Source organism: Canis lupus, chromosome 26 (assembly GCF_003254725.2).
Source record: "Canis lupus dingo isolate Sandy chromosome 26, ASM325472v2, whole genome shotgun sequence".
NCBI classification, from domain to species: Eukaryota; Metazoa; Chordata; class Mammalia; order Carnivora; family Canidae; genus Canis; species Canis lupus.
Window position 1 is genome coordinate 19407215 of NC_064268.1, and position 16608 is coordinate 19423822.

At 48.9% G+C, this 16608-nt stretch overlaps 1 protein-coding gene across 4 annotated transcripts in view; it reads left to right on the top strand.

Annotated features, from left to right (window-relative positions):
* The window catches only part of KIAA1671 (KIAA1671 ortholog), a 202050-nt gene that overhangs the window by 76646 nt on the left and 108796 nt on the right, over nt 1–16608 (top strand). The gene's annotated exons all lie outside the window — the stretch shown is intronic.

The window sequence follows — 16608 nt, forward strand, 5'->3', positions numbered from 1 at the left end:
AATACCGCTCTTCGCAGTCTCTTTTAGCAACTTACTTCTTTGTGCTTTGGTTTCTTTGCCTAGAAAACAGGATCTTGATTTCTGTTTCTTTTGCGCCGATGAGTTAATTTAACTAAGCGTGTCCTGGAGCCAGATCACCAGGGCTCAGATCCTAGCTTTGTGTGCAGACAGGAGTTTGGCCTCAGTCTCTTCATCTGTGAAATGGGGATAATGAAAGCATGTACATCACAGGGCTGCTGTGGGGCTCAGAGAAGATAATGCAGCAAGTGTTCAGCATGGTCCTAGGTACACAGCAAACGCTTCAATGAGTGTTATTGTTACCATTACTATTATTATTATCCTTTTTTAAAAAAAATATTTCATTTATTTATTCTTGAGAGAGAGAGAGAGAGAGAGAGGCAGAGACACAGGCAGAGGGAGAAGCAGGCTCCATGCAGGGAGCCCGATGTGGGACTCGATCCCAGGACTCCAAGATCAGACCCTGGGCTGAAGGCAGATGCTCAACCACTGAGCCACCTGGGCTGCCCTATCCTTGTTTTTTGAATCTCTCTTTGGCTCCCACTGAGCTGTGCTTTTTTGGGGCAGCACTTGCCCTCTCTGAGTCCATTTCCTCACTTATGAAAGGAAGTGGGTCAGTGACGCAGCAGGATGCTGGGGCATCTCCCCAGACATTGCCACCTCCCATTTCCTGGGATTTTCTTTTCCATTTTTCTTTCTTTCTTTCTTTCTTTCTTTCTTTCTTTCTTTCTTTCTATCTATCTATCTATCTATCTATCTATCTATCTATCTATCTATCTATCTTTGTTGACTGATGTTCCATGATATTTGGAAATCGGCTGAGTTCTACACTTGCTCAGGAAGTCCCGTTAGGGCCCCAGACCCCATGTGCAGCATCTACAATAGGGGTTTCTTTAATGAGGCAACCCCAGTTCTACTCATGAGGTCAGCTGGATCACAAGGTCCATGCATGTCAAGGGTATTTGTGCCTGGTCTCTTTTGGAGACATGGGATCCTCTAGTATTTAAATCCTAGGTTTTATCCCTTCTGGCCTTTTGGTCATGGGCAAGAAACTTCACTTTCCTGAAACTCAGTTTGCTTCTCTGCAACACGGGGTGAAGAAGATACCCTGGCAGGGTTCTTGATGGGGGAACATCTATACCAGGGCTTGCAGGGCTGACAGCAAGGCTGGGGGCCGCAGAGCCAGAGCAGGAATACAGACCTCATAACCTTTTGCTGAGCAGCCCCGGAAAGCCTCCTCGGGTGCTCAGATCCCAGCTGCAGATGTACACACATTTGAAACCTGCCTGTTTTTTTGTTAAACATTCCCTTCCACCAATTTCTTCCTTACTCTTTTCTCATTGCCTCTCCGGTGGCACCGACTCAATTTATCTGATTGTACTTGACCTTTTGTGTGTGTATGTGAAGACAGAGGTTGTAGAGAGAAAAGCATTGAAGGCCTGTCTTTTTATAGTCTCTGCTTGCTGGCATCCCCCTGGTGGCCCACTGTCTGTCATTGAGGAGCCTTTGTCCCTGGATCCCCAGGTGGCTCACCTTGGCTCTCTCCTTGTGGCTGCCCGAGGTCCCTGCCCCATTGCTGTCTGCTTGAGTTCCTCTTCTCTGATACAGGTGGGAAGGGTGAGGGGGCCCTCAGACCTCATTTCCCTGCTTTGAAGACTCACACCTGCAATTCCAGGGAGTGGCCACCAGGAGGTGGTGGTGTCCAGCTCACATTCCGATGGCTCCAAATGCCTCTGGCTCCAAATGCCTCATTCCGGGGACCTCAGCCTTGGGCTCTGGAGGCTGAGCAGTGGCTTCCAATTCCGGCTCTGCCACTGTGTGACTGTGGGCAACTGATCTGATGGACCTCAGTGAACCTCTATTTTTTCTCCTGCAAAATGAGGCTGGTCCTGTCTGGCCTCAAGAGCACTTCTGTGAGCAGGAAATGACCTTGCTCAGCACTCAGAAGAGGAAAGCATCAGTGGATGTGGGGCTGCCGTGAGAGCATATCCTCTTGTCTCCCCCTTCCTCCTCTTCAAGGCCTAGAGAGAAGGCCTGACTCAGTCACAGGGACCCTTCAGGTAAGGACTGGGGTCCTGAGCTCTTGGCCCTGCTGGTCGCCCCTCCTCCTCAGTAAGCTGGTCAGGCCTGCACAGTGTGCTTCCTGACGTGCTTGAGGGGTTCTCCCATAAAACATCATCTGCTGTTCCTGTCACTCTTGATAATGACTTTTGTGCTGCTGGCTTAGGTGCAGACTCAGCTCCGTCTTTTGAGGCTGTGTCTCAGGACTTGTCCATCCCTGCTCCACTCCTTGTGTTAGGGAGTATGAATCCTATGTTGTAGAGGAGGAAGCTGAGGCTCAGAGAGGTTAAGCCACTTGCCCAAGGCCACACAGTTTGCACAGCAGGGAAGCTGGAATGGAAACACGGCCTCATCTGCTTCCAGCCTTGGACCTGGGCCCTTTCTGCCACGGGACTGTGTCTTTGGCTGGCTGCCAGCCCGGCTGGCCCCTCTCCAGCTCTACGGCGCTCAGCACGTCAGCTCACAGTGAAGCAAGACAACCTCGGGCCTGGGGGTGAGAATGTGTTATTTGTTTGGCCTCCAAAGTTAGCCGCCCGCTTTCTGCCACCGCCGCCCTCTGAGGGGTGCCTGGGCCTTGCCAGGACTGATGCCCTGCTGATTTGCATAGTCCTGCCCACACCTGGCTGGCCCATAGTCTGGTCAGACCCTGAGCAGGGGTCAGGCCAGTGTGGCCCTGGCACTGGATAGAGGCAGTGAGCAAGTGAGTTGACCACTCGGGGTCTCTCTTTTCTCCTCTGTAAAATCCTAGGAATCATAGTAATAATAATGCCCAATAGCTTACGATGCTTACTGCATGGTGTGGAAACTAGTCTTATCTCCATTTTACAGACGGATAAACTGAGGCTCAGAAGCCATGAAGGACCTCTCCCAGGTTGAAGCTGGGACAGGACGATGTTTATAGAGTACCTAGCACAATGCCAGGTGAAGGGTCACAGCCTGATAAATGTTACCTGCTGTTACTGTATTGGCGTTGATTATTTGCTGTTGATTTCTTTTTCTTCTGTGTTCTCTTCAGAGCTGCTCGGTAGAACAGGGAAGTGCCTCTGATCTTTTTTTTTTTTTTTTTTTAAAGATTTCATTTATTTATTCATGAGAGACACAGAGAGAGAGAGGCAGAGACACAGGCAGAGGGAGAAGCAGGCTCCATGCAGGGAGCCCGACGTGGGACTCGATCGTGGGTCTCCAGGATCAGGCCCTGGGCTGAAGGCAGATGCTCAAACTCTGAGCCACCTGGGCTGCCCGCGCCTCCGATCTTAGAAGTTTTTCTAGGGCCGAGCAAGGGGAGTTGTCTTGGTCCAAGGAGAGTTCAGTAGCAATCGGGACAGGGCTGGGACTGCAGACCACCTTTCTGACTCCCTGGCCAGTGCTCCCTGCTTTCCCCTCCCCACCACCTCTCCCCCATGTTAGTAGACTTTGGGTCCTTGTGGCAACTCTGAGCCCTGTGCTGGGCCTTGCCCCTCACCTATCTGTGGATGGGCACACCCTCCTCTCCCCATAAAGTGAGCCTTTGGTCTGCACTCACACAGGGATCATAAAGCACAGTGACTCAGTTCTGGACTGTGGCCTTAGGTCGCAGGTTGCCACAGAGGCCCCTCCCATGACCACAGGTACAGATTCACCAGCTGTTGGGGGTTCCCTGTAACTGGGCAGGTGGCGGGCCTCTGCTAACCTTGAGAATGTTCTCCCAAATCTCCAAACCCTTGGCCAGCATTTGCTGGCTCATTTAGGGCTGGGGTCAATCTCTTATGGGCCCACTGTGTGCCAGCGGAGCGGGGGGGTGGTCCTGGAGATCCTCCCAGCCCCCCTGGGGTTACAGTCCACAGGTCCCTGAAGATGGTCTCAGAGGGCCTAGTTAGGTGGAGGCAGAGGAGAGGAAGGGTACTCAGGAAGGAGGAAGAGCATATGAAAAGGTATGGGGGTGGGGTGATGGTAAGAGGCATGTTTGGGGAATCACTGAATAGACCAGTTTGGCTGAGGTGGAGTGTTGGGGAGGTCCTCCGTCTTTCTTTGGGCAAATATTTATCTGCATGTCCTTGGTGCTGTGCTGGCATTGGGCTACGTTATAAATAAGATAGATAAATGAGGGGGTAGATAAAGAATTGCAGTAGGTTCTAAGAGCTCCTATTCATTTGAGCGCTTACTGTGTGCCAGGCACTGTGTCATGTGCTTTACCAGCAATCTTTCATTTAATTTGTTAAAGGTTCAAAGCCTCTCACAGAGGAGGGACAGTTGTTTAAAGTTTGAAGTCTTGAAGGATGAACAGGTGTTTGTCAGATGGGTGTGGTCTGGGAAGAGCTGGTTTTGCCCCTGTGGAGGGAATAGCTTGGGCAAAGGTTCAAGGGCGTGAAACTGTTCAATGCAATGAATGTAATCCAAAGCCCTGGAGTCTTATGAACGTTGATGCGTCATTGCTGGGCACCCCCGGTGTGTGTGTTTTAATGCACAGTTCAGGTGTTTCCTAAACTTCTTGCTGAGGAAACTGTGATATTTGTTTTTGAAGGGTGGCACCACCTCCTGGCAGCTCTGCCATCATGCCGCCATCTTAGTACAGGGATCTGCATGAGCAGTACTGAAGGTTTGAAAGCACTTGAACCCGATTTACTTGCTTATGATTGGAGAATAGAGGGAAAAACCATTTGGGATCCTGATGCCAAGACTTGTGAATGCAGTAAACTTGAAATAAGAGGGGATTTGTGCAGTGGCCCCCAGTGGATACACTGTTGGTCTTGGTTAGATAACTGTCTTGGCATTTCATTCGGTTGACTAGACATTCAAGCGGGAAGGGAAAAAAGCAAAATGAAAGAGCATATATAAACTGCTAGAAATAACTCATCAAAGATCGTGCTTTAAGAACAAGCTGTGAATAAAGGTTTTATGGTTTTTTATTTGTCCAGGATATGGACTCTTCCCCCTATAATGTGTTGCTTGACATTCCCATGTTTGATGTTGGGCCTGTGTTACTGTCATTTGAATTGAATATCTCAGGAACGTGGCTCACTGGCTTAATTAAAAGGGCTAATTGATCACACACAGCAAAATGTTCAGAGGTGGGCAGCTGTTGGCTTAGCTCAGCATCTCTGAGAGTCTCTTGGGCTTTCCCTCATGCTTTGTGCCTCATGGTCCCAAGATGGCTGCCACTTTTCCAAGAATTAAATCCACTGTCTGGCAAGAAGAAGTGGGAAGCCAGAAGGGCCATGCTCACAGTCTACAAGAAAGTAAGAGCTTTCCCCAGAGTGCCCTCCAGAAGACTTTCACTTACATGCCATGGGTAGGAACTAGGTCACATGGTCACTGTTAGCAGCAAGAGAGTCTGGAATAGTCAATGCTCAAGACTTCTGGCCTCCATCATGGAAGGTGGCCAAGTTGGATATGGCCATTGATCTTTCAACAAACAGCGTTGTTTAGTCTGAAAAAAAAAGAGGTGGGGGGGATTCTCAGGTCCTTGTCCAGGAAGCCTTGGCCTCCAAACCAGGATTCAAGATAAGAGAGAAAATCTGCCCAGTGTCTCCATGCCATGATGTGGGATGTATGCTGGGCATTGGGCCTCTGGGATGGGAAGGCACAATTCTGTCCTCCAAGGTCTCCATTCTGCTGGGGAGTAGGGCTCAGGGAAGGGAAGAAAGGCTGAGGCAGAAGAGACAGGATGGGTGGTAACTGGTTCAGAGGCTGGAGTCACCCTTCCCGCCTGGGCCAGTCAGGATGATATGCCAGCTTTAGAAGTGTGAGTGTGGGGCCTGAGTGGTGAGAAACTCCCTGATGCCCTGTGCTCTTAGGAGGCTCAGGAATCCTGACTTGTGGCTAATTCCATTTGTTAATTATTTCTTGTCTGTCACTGCTAGGTTGAAAGGGCTTGAGAAGGCTGAGTAAGTTATGTCTCAGCTGATTAGAGTTCCAGAAAACCAACCAGACCAGAAGGTTTTAGATTCCTAGGTCTCAAATGCAAGTGCTCAATTATGCCTGAGATTTTGTATTGGAGGTATTTTGCATTCATATATTTACCTAGCTATCACTCACCCAACTGTCTGCTTTCCATCCATCCATCCATCCATCCATCCATTATCCATCCATCCATCCATCCATCCATCCATCTATCCATCCACCCATTCATCCATCCATCCATCCATCTACCTACTCATCTATACACCTACTCATCTATACACCTACCCATCCATCCATCCTCTATCCAGTTGTTTATATATACAAAGCTCTAAGGATATAAAGATGAATAAGTTAATTTCTGTCATCAAATTGCTCCCTTTCATAGACTATAAACAAGTAATTAAATAACCCAGGATGATAAATACTAGTCATTCATTTATTCACCCATTCATTCATTCAGCAGATATTTATTAAGCACCTACTATGTGTCATGCACCATTCTTAGTTCTTCAAGTAGAGCAGTGAACAAGATGTAAGCGGTTCCTGTCCTCCTGGAGCTCATACTTTAGTGTGAGTAGATAGACATTAAGCAAAGAACCAGACTCAAAAGAGAAAGCCTTTTAGATGGTACCAAGTGCTATGAAGAAAATAAATAGGGTGTTGGGATTCAAAAGTGGCTGGGGGAGAGGGTGATTGGAGGCTATTTCATTATTAATAGGGATTAGGAAGGGCTTCTCAGAGGAGGTGAAATTTGAGCTGAGACTTGAAGAGGGAACACAGCCATGTGGAAGAATCAGAGAGAAAGTATCAGGCAGAGGGAAGAGCAAGTGCAAAGGTCCTGGGGCTTGTTGTGTTTAGTAATACTACTACTAATGATGATGATGGCATTGGTGCTGGAGTGGACAGTAAGGAGTGCTGGAGTTGGCAGGGGTCAGGTCATACTGCCTTGATGATGACCACTGTAAAGATGTTGGTTTTGAGTAAGCTCAGGCTCCTTTGGTAAGAACAGAGGAGGGAAGTTTCATACCATCTGGAGGAATTCAGAAGAATGTCAGAGCCGGACTCAATGGAAGAAAGAATTAGCCAAGAAGGCAGTCAGGTTAGGGAATAGCATGTGCATAGGAGAGGCATAGGAGAACATGGGGCTTTCCAGGAGCTACAAGGAAGGGTTACCTGGAGAGCGGTGAAGATGAGGCAGGAGAAGGCCGGCCAGGCCAGGGATGAGAAGGCCCATCGGGATCAGAATAAGGTGCTTGGTGATAGGTGGGCCAGAGGCCAAGTGGAGCAGAAAGAGAGCAGTTACTAACGCAGGGCCGAAGATGAGGCTTCGAGCGGCCCCTAGTGGACATTTTGGGGGGGTTGGAGAGGATGTGCTCGAAGCTAGGAGGCCAGGTAGGAACCTGTTGCAGCCATCTGAGCAAGACCATTTAAAAAAAAAAAAAAAACCCAAACTTTTTTATGCTTAAATATATTTAACAAAATTTATCATTTTAGCCATTTTTTACATATGTTATTCATTTCATTAGATACATTCGCGGTGTTGCGCAGCCATAACCACTATCCGTTTCCAGAACTTTCTCATCACCTCCAACAGAAACTCTGTCCCCAGTGAACCCTAACCCCCCATCCCGCCTCCTCCCCCTGGCGCCCTCTGTTCTACTTCATATCTCTGTGAGTTTGCCTATTCTGGATACTCCAGATAAAGGGAGCCATACACTATTTGCCCTTTTGTGTCTGGCTTATTTCACTTCGTGCAATGTCTTCAGGGTTCATCCCTGTTGTAGCAGCTGTCTGAATTTTCTTACGTTTCAAAGTAGAATAATATTCCATTGTATCTATAGTCCACATTTTGTTTAGCCATCTCTGTTGATGGACCATTGGGTTGTTTCCACCTCTCGGCTGTTGTGAGTAATGCTGCTGTGAACATGGGTGTGCAAGTATCTGTTTGAGTCCCAGCTTTGAGTCCCTTTGGGTGCATCTGCCCAGGAGGGCAATTGCTGTATTGTAAGGCAGTTCTGTCTTTAACTCTCTGAAGAAGTGCTAAACTGTTTTCCAGAGAACTGCACTAGTCCTTGTACGTCCTCACCAGTAATGCACGAGTGTGCTAATTTCTCCCCACCCTCACTAACACTTGCTGTTTTGCATCTTGTGGTTTTTGTTTTTGATAACAGCCATCCTAACGATATGGAGTGGTATCTCACTGTGATTTTGATTTACATTTCCATAATGGCTAGTGATAGTGAGCATCTTTTCATGTACTTGTATCTTCTATGGAGAAATGTTTGTTTGGATCCTTTGGCTATTTTGGAATTGGGTTGTTCTTTTTGGTTGCTGTTGAGTTGGCTGTAGGAGTTCCTTATATATTCTGGATACTAATCCCTTATCGGCTGTATGGTTTACAAATATTTTCTCCCATCTGCGGGTTGTTTTTTCACTTTCTTGATAATGTTCTTTGATGCACGAGCATTTTTTAGTTTTGATGAAGACTAATTTATGCTTTTCTTTTGTTGCCTGGAAAATAATTTGTAAAATTGACATGTGATATGCATATAAAAAAGAGCACATATCTTAAGCCAGATGGCCTGGGTTTGAATCTCAACTCTGTTACTTAGCAGCTATGTGACCTTGAGAGGTTAACATCTCTGCCTCAGTATCCCCATCTGTAAAATAGGGGTAATAAAGGAACATACTTATTAGAAATGCAGTGAAGTTAGGGGCACCTGGGTGGCTCAGTTGGTTGGGTGTCTGACTCTTGATTTTGGCTCGGATCATGATCTCAGGGTTGTGAGATTGAGCCCTGCATTGGGCTCTGTGCTCAGCATGGAGCTTGCCTAGGATTCTCTCTCTCTGTCCCTCCCTCTGCTCATATACTCTGCCTCTCTTAAAAAAAAAAAAAAGAAAACATAAAAAGAAAAAGAAATGCAGTGAGGTTAGATGAATTAATGTGTGTAGGGTACTATGAACAGTAGTAGGTGTCACTTTTTAAGTTATTACTTTGCTGTTATTACTATGACTGCATAGTATATATCGAGTATCTGCTTGAGAGTCATCGTGCTAAGATTATTCACTGGATAGCATTATTCCACTGTCCCATTTAATCCTCACAAACCTCAAGAGATGGATATTCATTGTTTCCATATTGTAGATAAGGCTTGAGGCCTTCTGTGGCTTGCTGATTGTCATTTCCTGGTGCTTTTTGCCGAAGCAACCTCTCTATATCCTGAGGTACTAGGAACATGCCCATTTTAGAGATGCTGAGCCTGAGGCACAGAGAGGGGATGTGACTGAGCCAAGCATACAGTGAGGAAACTACAACATCTGGATTGATCCCTGGCCTGTGGATTTATCCCTTGGAGCTGAGGAGACAGGTGGGTCTTTGGGGGGGCAGGCTCCCTATATGGAAAGTGGAGCTGGATTTTGTTTCAGTTGTGCCACTGGTGTTCCCGGGGACCAAGACGTCGGCGGGCCCCCAGCCAGGTGTCCACAGGAGGCTGATGAACGGTGGGACTCCTGTTCTCCTTGCAGAAACCTCCCTATTGGGGCCCGACGGGCAACCCGGTGCTCCCCCTGGTGGAACTGCGCAGGACTGCGGGCGCTGGGGCCGCCTCTCCGGGGGATCCTGGTCCAGGAGGGAGTTAAACCTTTTCTGTGTATTAACCCCTTGCATTTCTCTCCTGGGAGAGGAAACAGAGGCCCAGCGGGGTGACAAGGATCTTCGTAGTCCTTTTGTTTCTCCTCCCTGAGAAAGTATGTCGAAACAAACACCGTCACCTGTGAGAATGATGTTAATCCCTTCCCTGGGTGAGAACGATGCTAATCCGGAGCAGGCTAATCTGGACTTGACTCTCATTGTGTTTGAGAATATAAATAACAAACGCAAGCGTTTTCCCCTGCTAGTAGTCACGAGTGCTTGTTTCACCTGTCACAACCCACTGAGACTCACCAGAAGGCCACCCTGCTCTGGCGACATTGCTGGATCCACTCCTTCCAGGGTGCACACAGCTGCATTTGCATACATGGACTTGGACACACTCCCCCAAACAGGAATACACCCCGCTAGACCCAGATCCTAATCGGATCTCTTTCTGCTGCCAGTCCGTGGCTTTGGACAGCCAGCTCTCTGAGGCTCACTTTCCTCATCTGTGAAATGAATAAGAGAAGTCAGCTCTGTGCCCCACACAGGCTGCCATGAGCACGTAAGGCAGACGATGGAAAGCTGTCGGTTGCCAAGCAGGAGTTAGTAGTCGAGGACCTCGTCAGGCTTTCTAATTCATTCTAGAAATGTTTGCTGAGCACCTACTGTGCTCTAGAGAGAAGTCAGATTCACACCTTTTCTTGGAGGATAAAATCCCATCTGCACTCAGGATCCGATCCAGCATCCATATGACAGTTTACAGGACTGTGTGTGGCCTGACCTTCTCTCCTAGGACCTGTCCTATGCTTACTCCACTCAAGACACTCTGACCTTCAGAATGTTCCCTTAACATACATGACATGTGGTTCTGCCCCAGGGCCTTGGCACATGCTGTTTGTTCTCCATATTCCCTCTTCACTTTCCTCTTCTCAGTTCATCTCTCAGCTCAAATGATACCTCTCAGCCTGGCCTTCCCTGGTGCCATGTGTATAGAAGGATCCCTGGCCCGCACTATTCTCTCCCAACGCATCCCTTGTCACATGTAGTATCTCCTCATTGCCCAGTGTCTGCCTCTCCCATCAGAATGGAGGCTCTGAGAGGCAGGGAACTCTGAGTGCAGTGCCTAGGGCATAGTAGGCACACAACATGTATGTGTGGAATGAATGAAGGAAGGAAGAAAGAAAGGAAGGAGGAAGTACCCATGTTTTAAAAAATATTTATTTATTTATTTAGAGAATATGTGCACGCAGGAGAGGCTGCGCAGGGGAGAGGCAGGGGGAGAGAGAGAGAGAGAGAGAGAGAGAGAGAATCTTAAACAGACTCCCCACCCAGCACAGAGCCCTACGTGGGGCTTGAGCTCACAACCCTGAGATCATGACCTGAGCCGAAACCAAGAGTCAGACACTTGAAGCAACTGAGCCACCCAGGGCCCCATTTTTTTTTAAGATTTCATTTATTTATTCATGAGAGACAAAGAGAGAGGGAGAGACATCAGCAGAGAGAGAAGCAGGCTCCTCACAGGGAGCCCAATGCGGGACTTGATCCCGGAACCCCGGGATCACACCCTGAGCCAAAGGCAGACATTCAACTCTGAGCCACCCACATACTCCAGCGGCCCCATGTTTTAAAGATTTTATTCTTTTAGAGCAGTTTAAGAGTCCTCATAGATATATCCTGTATACCCCCTGCCGTGGCACAGCCATAGCCTTCTGCATTCAGCGTTCTGCACCTGAGTGGGACAGTTGGTATAGTGGATGAACCTCCAATGACACATCATCATCACCCCCAGTCCATGATTTACATTAGGGTGTCCGGTCTGTGGGTTTGGGCAAATGGGGGATAATAGGCTAGATATCCATCGTTATGGTGTCGTGCAAAGGAATTTCACCCCCTTGAAAATCCTCTGCTCTTCCTGTTCATCCCCCTCCCCGCAACCAACCACTGACTACACTGATCCATTTACAGTCTCTGTAGCTTTGCCTTTTCCAGAATGTGCTATAGTGGGAACTATACAGTGTGTGGCCTCTTCAGACGGGTTTCTTTTACTTAGCAGTATGCATTAGAGGTTCATCCATGTCTTAGGGGCTCCTGGGTGGCTCAGTGGTTGAGCGTCTGCCTTTGGCTCAGGGCATGATCCCAGGGTCCTGGGATGGGTCCCACATCAGGCTCCACACAGGGAGCCTGCTTCTCCCTCTGCCTGTGTCTCTGCCTCTCTCTCTGTGTGTCTCATGAATAAATAAGTATAATTTAAAAAAAATCCACGTCTTTGCATGGCTCAATGGCTCATTTCTTTTTTAGCCTTGAATAATAATCCATTGTCTAGATGGACCACAGTTTATTTACTCACTCACCTGCAGAGGGACATCTTGGTTGCTCCCACGTTTTGACAATTGTGAATAAAGCTGGGATAAACATCCGTGGGCAGGTTTTTATATGGACCTAAGTTTTTAGCTCCTTTGGGTAAATACCAATGAGTGCAATTGCTAGATCATGGGGTAAGAGTGTGTTTCGTCTTGTATCCTATCATTTTTTTCAGTGTACAATTCTGTGGCTTTAAGTATACTCCCAAAGTCATGCATCCATCAGCCAATTTGAAGATATTTTCATTACCCCCAAGAAATCAAGCTCCCCTTAGCAATCAATCATCAGTCCCCTCGATAATGCTTCCATTTATCCAACCCCCTTGATGTGCCAGGCACTGCGCTCAGTTCATTCTCATGGTGACTCCACAAGGTGAGACTTTTTTTTTTTTTTTTTTTAGATTTTATTTATTTATTTGAGAGAGAAAGAAAGAGAAGCAGACTCCCCACCAAGTAGGGAGCTAAGGAGCTAGAGGTTGAGACTCGATCCTGGAACTGAAGGATCATGACCCGAGCCAAAGGCAGATGCTTAACAACTGAGCCACCCAGGCACCCCAATAGGTGCTCCCATCTTCCAGATGACAAAGCTGAGACCCGGAGAGGTGAAGTCACTTGCCTGCATCACTCAGTTAGGAGGTAGTGGAGCTGGGACTTGAACCCACATGGAGCCTGTGCTTGGCAGATCTCACCTGAATTGGATATTTCCCAAGCTCTAGTCATTCTCCTATCACCTTGAGTACCATGAATCGACCGGACTAATATTTAGCTAATATTTTACTTGAACTTGACTCATTCTTTTTAATATAAACCTTTATTGAAATATGATTCACACATCATGTCGTTTGCTCTTCGAAAATATACTGTTCAGTGGGTTTTGGTATGTTCACGGATTTGTGTGACCAGCATGACAGTCATCCTTAGAACCCTGTCCTTACTCCCAAAAGGTAGCTGAACCCTTTATTTTTTTTAGACATTTTATTTATTTATTCATAGAGACACACACAAAGAGAGAGAGAGGCAGAGACACAGGCAGAGGGAGAAGCAGGCTCCATGCAGGGAGCCCGACGTGGGACTCGATCCTGGGTGTCCGGGATCACGCCCTGACTGAAGGCAGCGCTAAACCGCTGAGCCACCCAGGCTGCCCAAAGCTGAACCCTTTAGCTGCGGCCCCCCATCCTCTGTCTCCCCTCCCCCAGCTGTATGCAAACACCATTCTGTTTTCGGTCTATGAATTCACCTGTCCTAGGAACCTCAGCTAAAGGGATTCACATGGTATCTGTCCCTTTTTTTTCTTAAATATTTTATTTATTTATTCATGAGAGACACAGGCAGAGACATAGGTGAGGGAGAAGCAGGCTCCATGCAGGGAGCCCGATGTGGGACTTGATCCCAGGACCCCGGGATCACGACCTGAGTGAAAGGCAGATGCTCAACCACTGAGCCACTCAGGCGGCCCAGCATTTGTCCTGTTGCGTCTGGCTTCTTTCACGCAGTGTCCAAGGTCCATCCATGCTGTAGTGTGATGGGTCTGAACTCCATTCTTGTTTCTGGCTGAATCGTATGCCACTGTCTGGATAGACCACATTTCCGTTATCCATTCGTTGGTTGGTTTCCACTTTTTGGCTCCTGTGAACACTCCTGCCACTTTATCAACCCATTGTCGGGTTTGATTTCAGCGTCTCCCTGCACTTACTGTGTATTTGTTTTCCAACAAGGAGCAGCATTGCAGGGTTCTTGATTCCTTGAGGGAGCTCCACATTGTGCAAAACCGATGCTTAGTCCATGTTTGCTGAAGGAGTGAGTGAGGGCAAGAGTCAAGAGCCCCCTATGGGAGGCAGATAGGCACCCAACCAGCTGACCCCAGGAAGGAGTGGGTGATCAGTGCCCCCAGGCTTGGTTGTGGGGGTGGGGCCAGAAAGGCTCAAGGTACAACCCAAGCTGGGTGTTGATGAGCGAGTAGGAGTCTGCCGGGTAGGGAGAGGCAGGAGGGGCAACCAGACAGAGCGCCCATGCTGAGCTGGGCTGGACAGCCTGTGGTACAGTGGTGACTTGTCCCTGCCACATCGTTCCCGGGATGGGGGTGGGGGGCACCCCTGTGCTCTCAGGACGGCCCCTCATCACTGGGCACTCCGGGGCTCGGAGGGAAAAATGGAGAATTCAGTGGCAGGGGCCAAGTTCCCAGGACCAAGCCCCACTCCACCTGCCCCGGAGATCTGGCGATTCCTGAATGCCTGGCTCAGATTCGTGCACCAGGGTCATCCCAGGGCTTCTTAAACCAGATTTATAGGCACGTTGCCTCTGGATTCTGCCTCAGGAGCTGCAGCCAGAAGGCAGGCTGGACAGAGATGGGGAATTAGTGACAAACCCAGAAGAAGGGACACGTGCTGTTTCATACTCCAGCCTGTCCCTGCCTGTCCAATGTTTCAAGCAAAGCCAGTGGTCTTGATTTTTTTTTTAAGATTTTATTTATTTACTCATGAGACATACAGAGAGAGAGAGAGAGGCAGAGACACAGGCAGAGGGAGAAGCGGGCTCCATGCGGGGAGCCTGATGTGGGACTCGATCCCAGGACCCCAGGGTCATGCCCTGGGTTGAGCAGATGCTCAACTGCTAAGCCACCCAGGCGTCCCAGTGGTCTTGATTTTGATGTGAAATATCACCAATTTTATATGTTGAAGCAAAAAATTAAAAAAAAGAAAAATTCAGTGCTGGTGAGGGCAAGTGGGTGGGTCAGGCCACACCCAGCCGCCTTCCCTTAACACACCAGGCATCAGCAGCTTGTTTCACACCCATCACCTGGCTGAATCATTGCCCTAACTCATGGGGAAGGTGAGGCTGGAGGAAGGGAAGCAGCTTGGCCCAGGCACATACAGTGGGCAGGTGCAGGTGGGACTCAGTGCAGGCCTGTCCAACTCTGGGGGCATCCAAAATGACCTGAGTGTCCTCTAGAGGGCTTTCTAGCTGCAGTTGCACTGTTTTGTCCCTCCTCCTCACGTCCCTGTCCCTGTTCCTTGTTCCTGGCTATCCTCCTGACATTTAAAAAAGGCACCATTTAGAAAAAGGAAAAAAAAAGAAAGAAAAGAAAGGCACCATTTTCCTTGTGCAGTGCTCAAAAATGACCACTAGAGGACGAAATGGAGCTGAGCTAGTTCCAACCTTTCCTTTTATTTTTAGTTTTTAACCCCTTCTGCACTAGAACCTTCACTCTGAAAACGCCACGCCTTCCGCAACCACTTAGGTTTTCTTTTAACACATGCCACTGATTTTGGTACACGTGTCACTCTGTTCCGTGCTCTCTTAAGTCGCTTGTCGGTTTTTATTTCACCAGCCTTGCATCAAGGCTCCTGGGCTGCAGTGAGGACAGTCTCCTGCAGCTCGCACAGCCCCTGGCTGCCCCATTTACCTTTACCCATGACGTTTCCCTTCTGAAGAAATTAGTTTTTGGGGAAAAAAAGGAATTCTGTTTTTATTTTATTTCCCAAAGGAGTGTAGCATATGTGTGTATCTGAGGGATGTGGAGGTAGCCCATCGTGAGAGCCCTGTGAAGATAGAGATGGCATTTCTGATTTATGCAGAAGCATCTCTAGAGATGCGGAATCTTCTGCTTGAACATGGGGTCTCTTGAGAAGGGGAACATTCGGTCAAATTCCAAGACTTGGTTCCATGCCACTTCCTCTAAGAAGCCCCCCAGGGTTGCATCCTTTCCTGTGAACTCCAGGCCCTCTAGCCTCTGGTGCTGCTGTAGTGCTTCTCTCCCCATAGATCATAAGCTCCCTGGAGGCAAGGACCATGCCTCACATGGCCTTACTCAATGTCCCCACTGCTCCACGGTTCATCCTCAAGACGTTCCATGCCGGAGCACTGGCCCTCTGCTGGGGGCTTTTGTGACACTACCTCACCCCACCCTCATAACAGCCCTGTGAGGGGAGACATTATCATCAGCCTCGTCTTATGCCTGAAGAAACTGAGGCACAGGGAGGAGAAGCAGGCCGTCCAGGGTGATGCCGTGGGCAAGATCGGAGTCGGGGTCTGAACCCAGGCTTGTCTGAGTGCAGAGCCCTGCTCTAGACAGCTCCGCACCCCCTCTCCTTGCAGGTGCTCAAGCAGAGCTGCAGGATTCAGTGGGGAGGGAGCTCTCCAGCTGGGGTCTGGGGGCTGCTGGGGCACACCTGCCCACGCCTCCCCTCCTCTTTTTTCTCCTTCTTCTCCAAAAGCGTGTTGGAATGTATTCTGCATGTCCTGAAAGGCACTCATTTGAACTCTACAGTTTAATAATTTTTAGTGGATTTATGAAAGTGTACAGCCAGCTCCAGGGCATTTTCATCTCCCCCGAGAAAGCCCCTACCGGTTAGCAGTCAGTCTCCATGCCCCCTGCCCTCCCCAGCCCCTGGCAACCAGGACCCACTCTGGGTCCCTGTAGCGTTGCCTTTTTTGGACATGTCCTGGGTCCTGGGAGTGGACTCACACAGCGCTGTGCTGTGCTGAGCAGGGGGCTTGGGTGCAGCCAGGCTGCAGCAGGCATCGCTGCGCTTCCGTCCTTTGTGTTGGGCTGGCTCCTTCTGGTCCACGGCCTCTTCCCTGCCTCCCCCACCCTCACTGCCCCTCCGCAGGTGGACGGAGCCCTCTGGGGCCTGCCAGGCAACAGCCAGTCAGGCT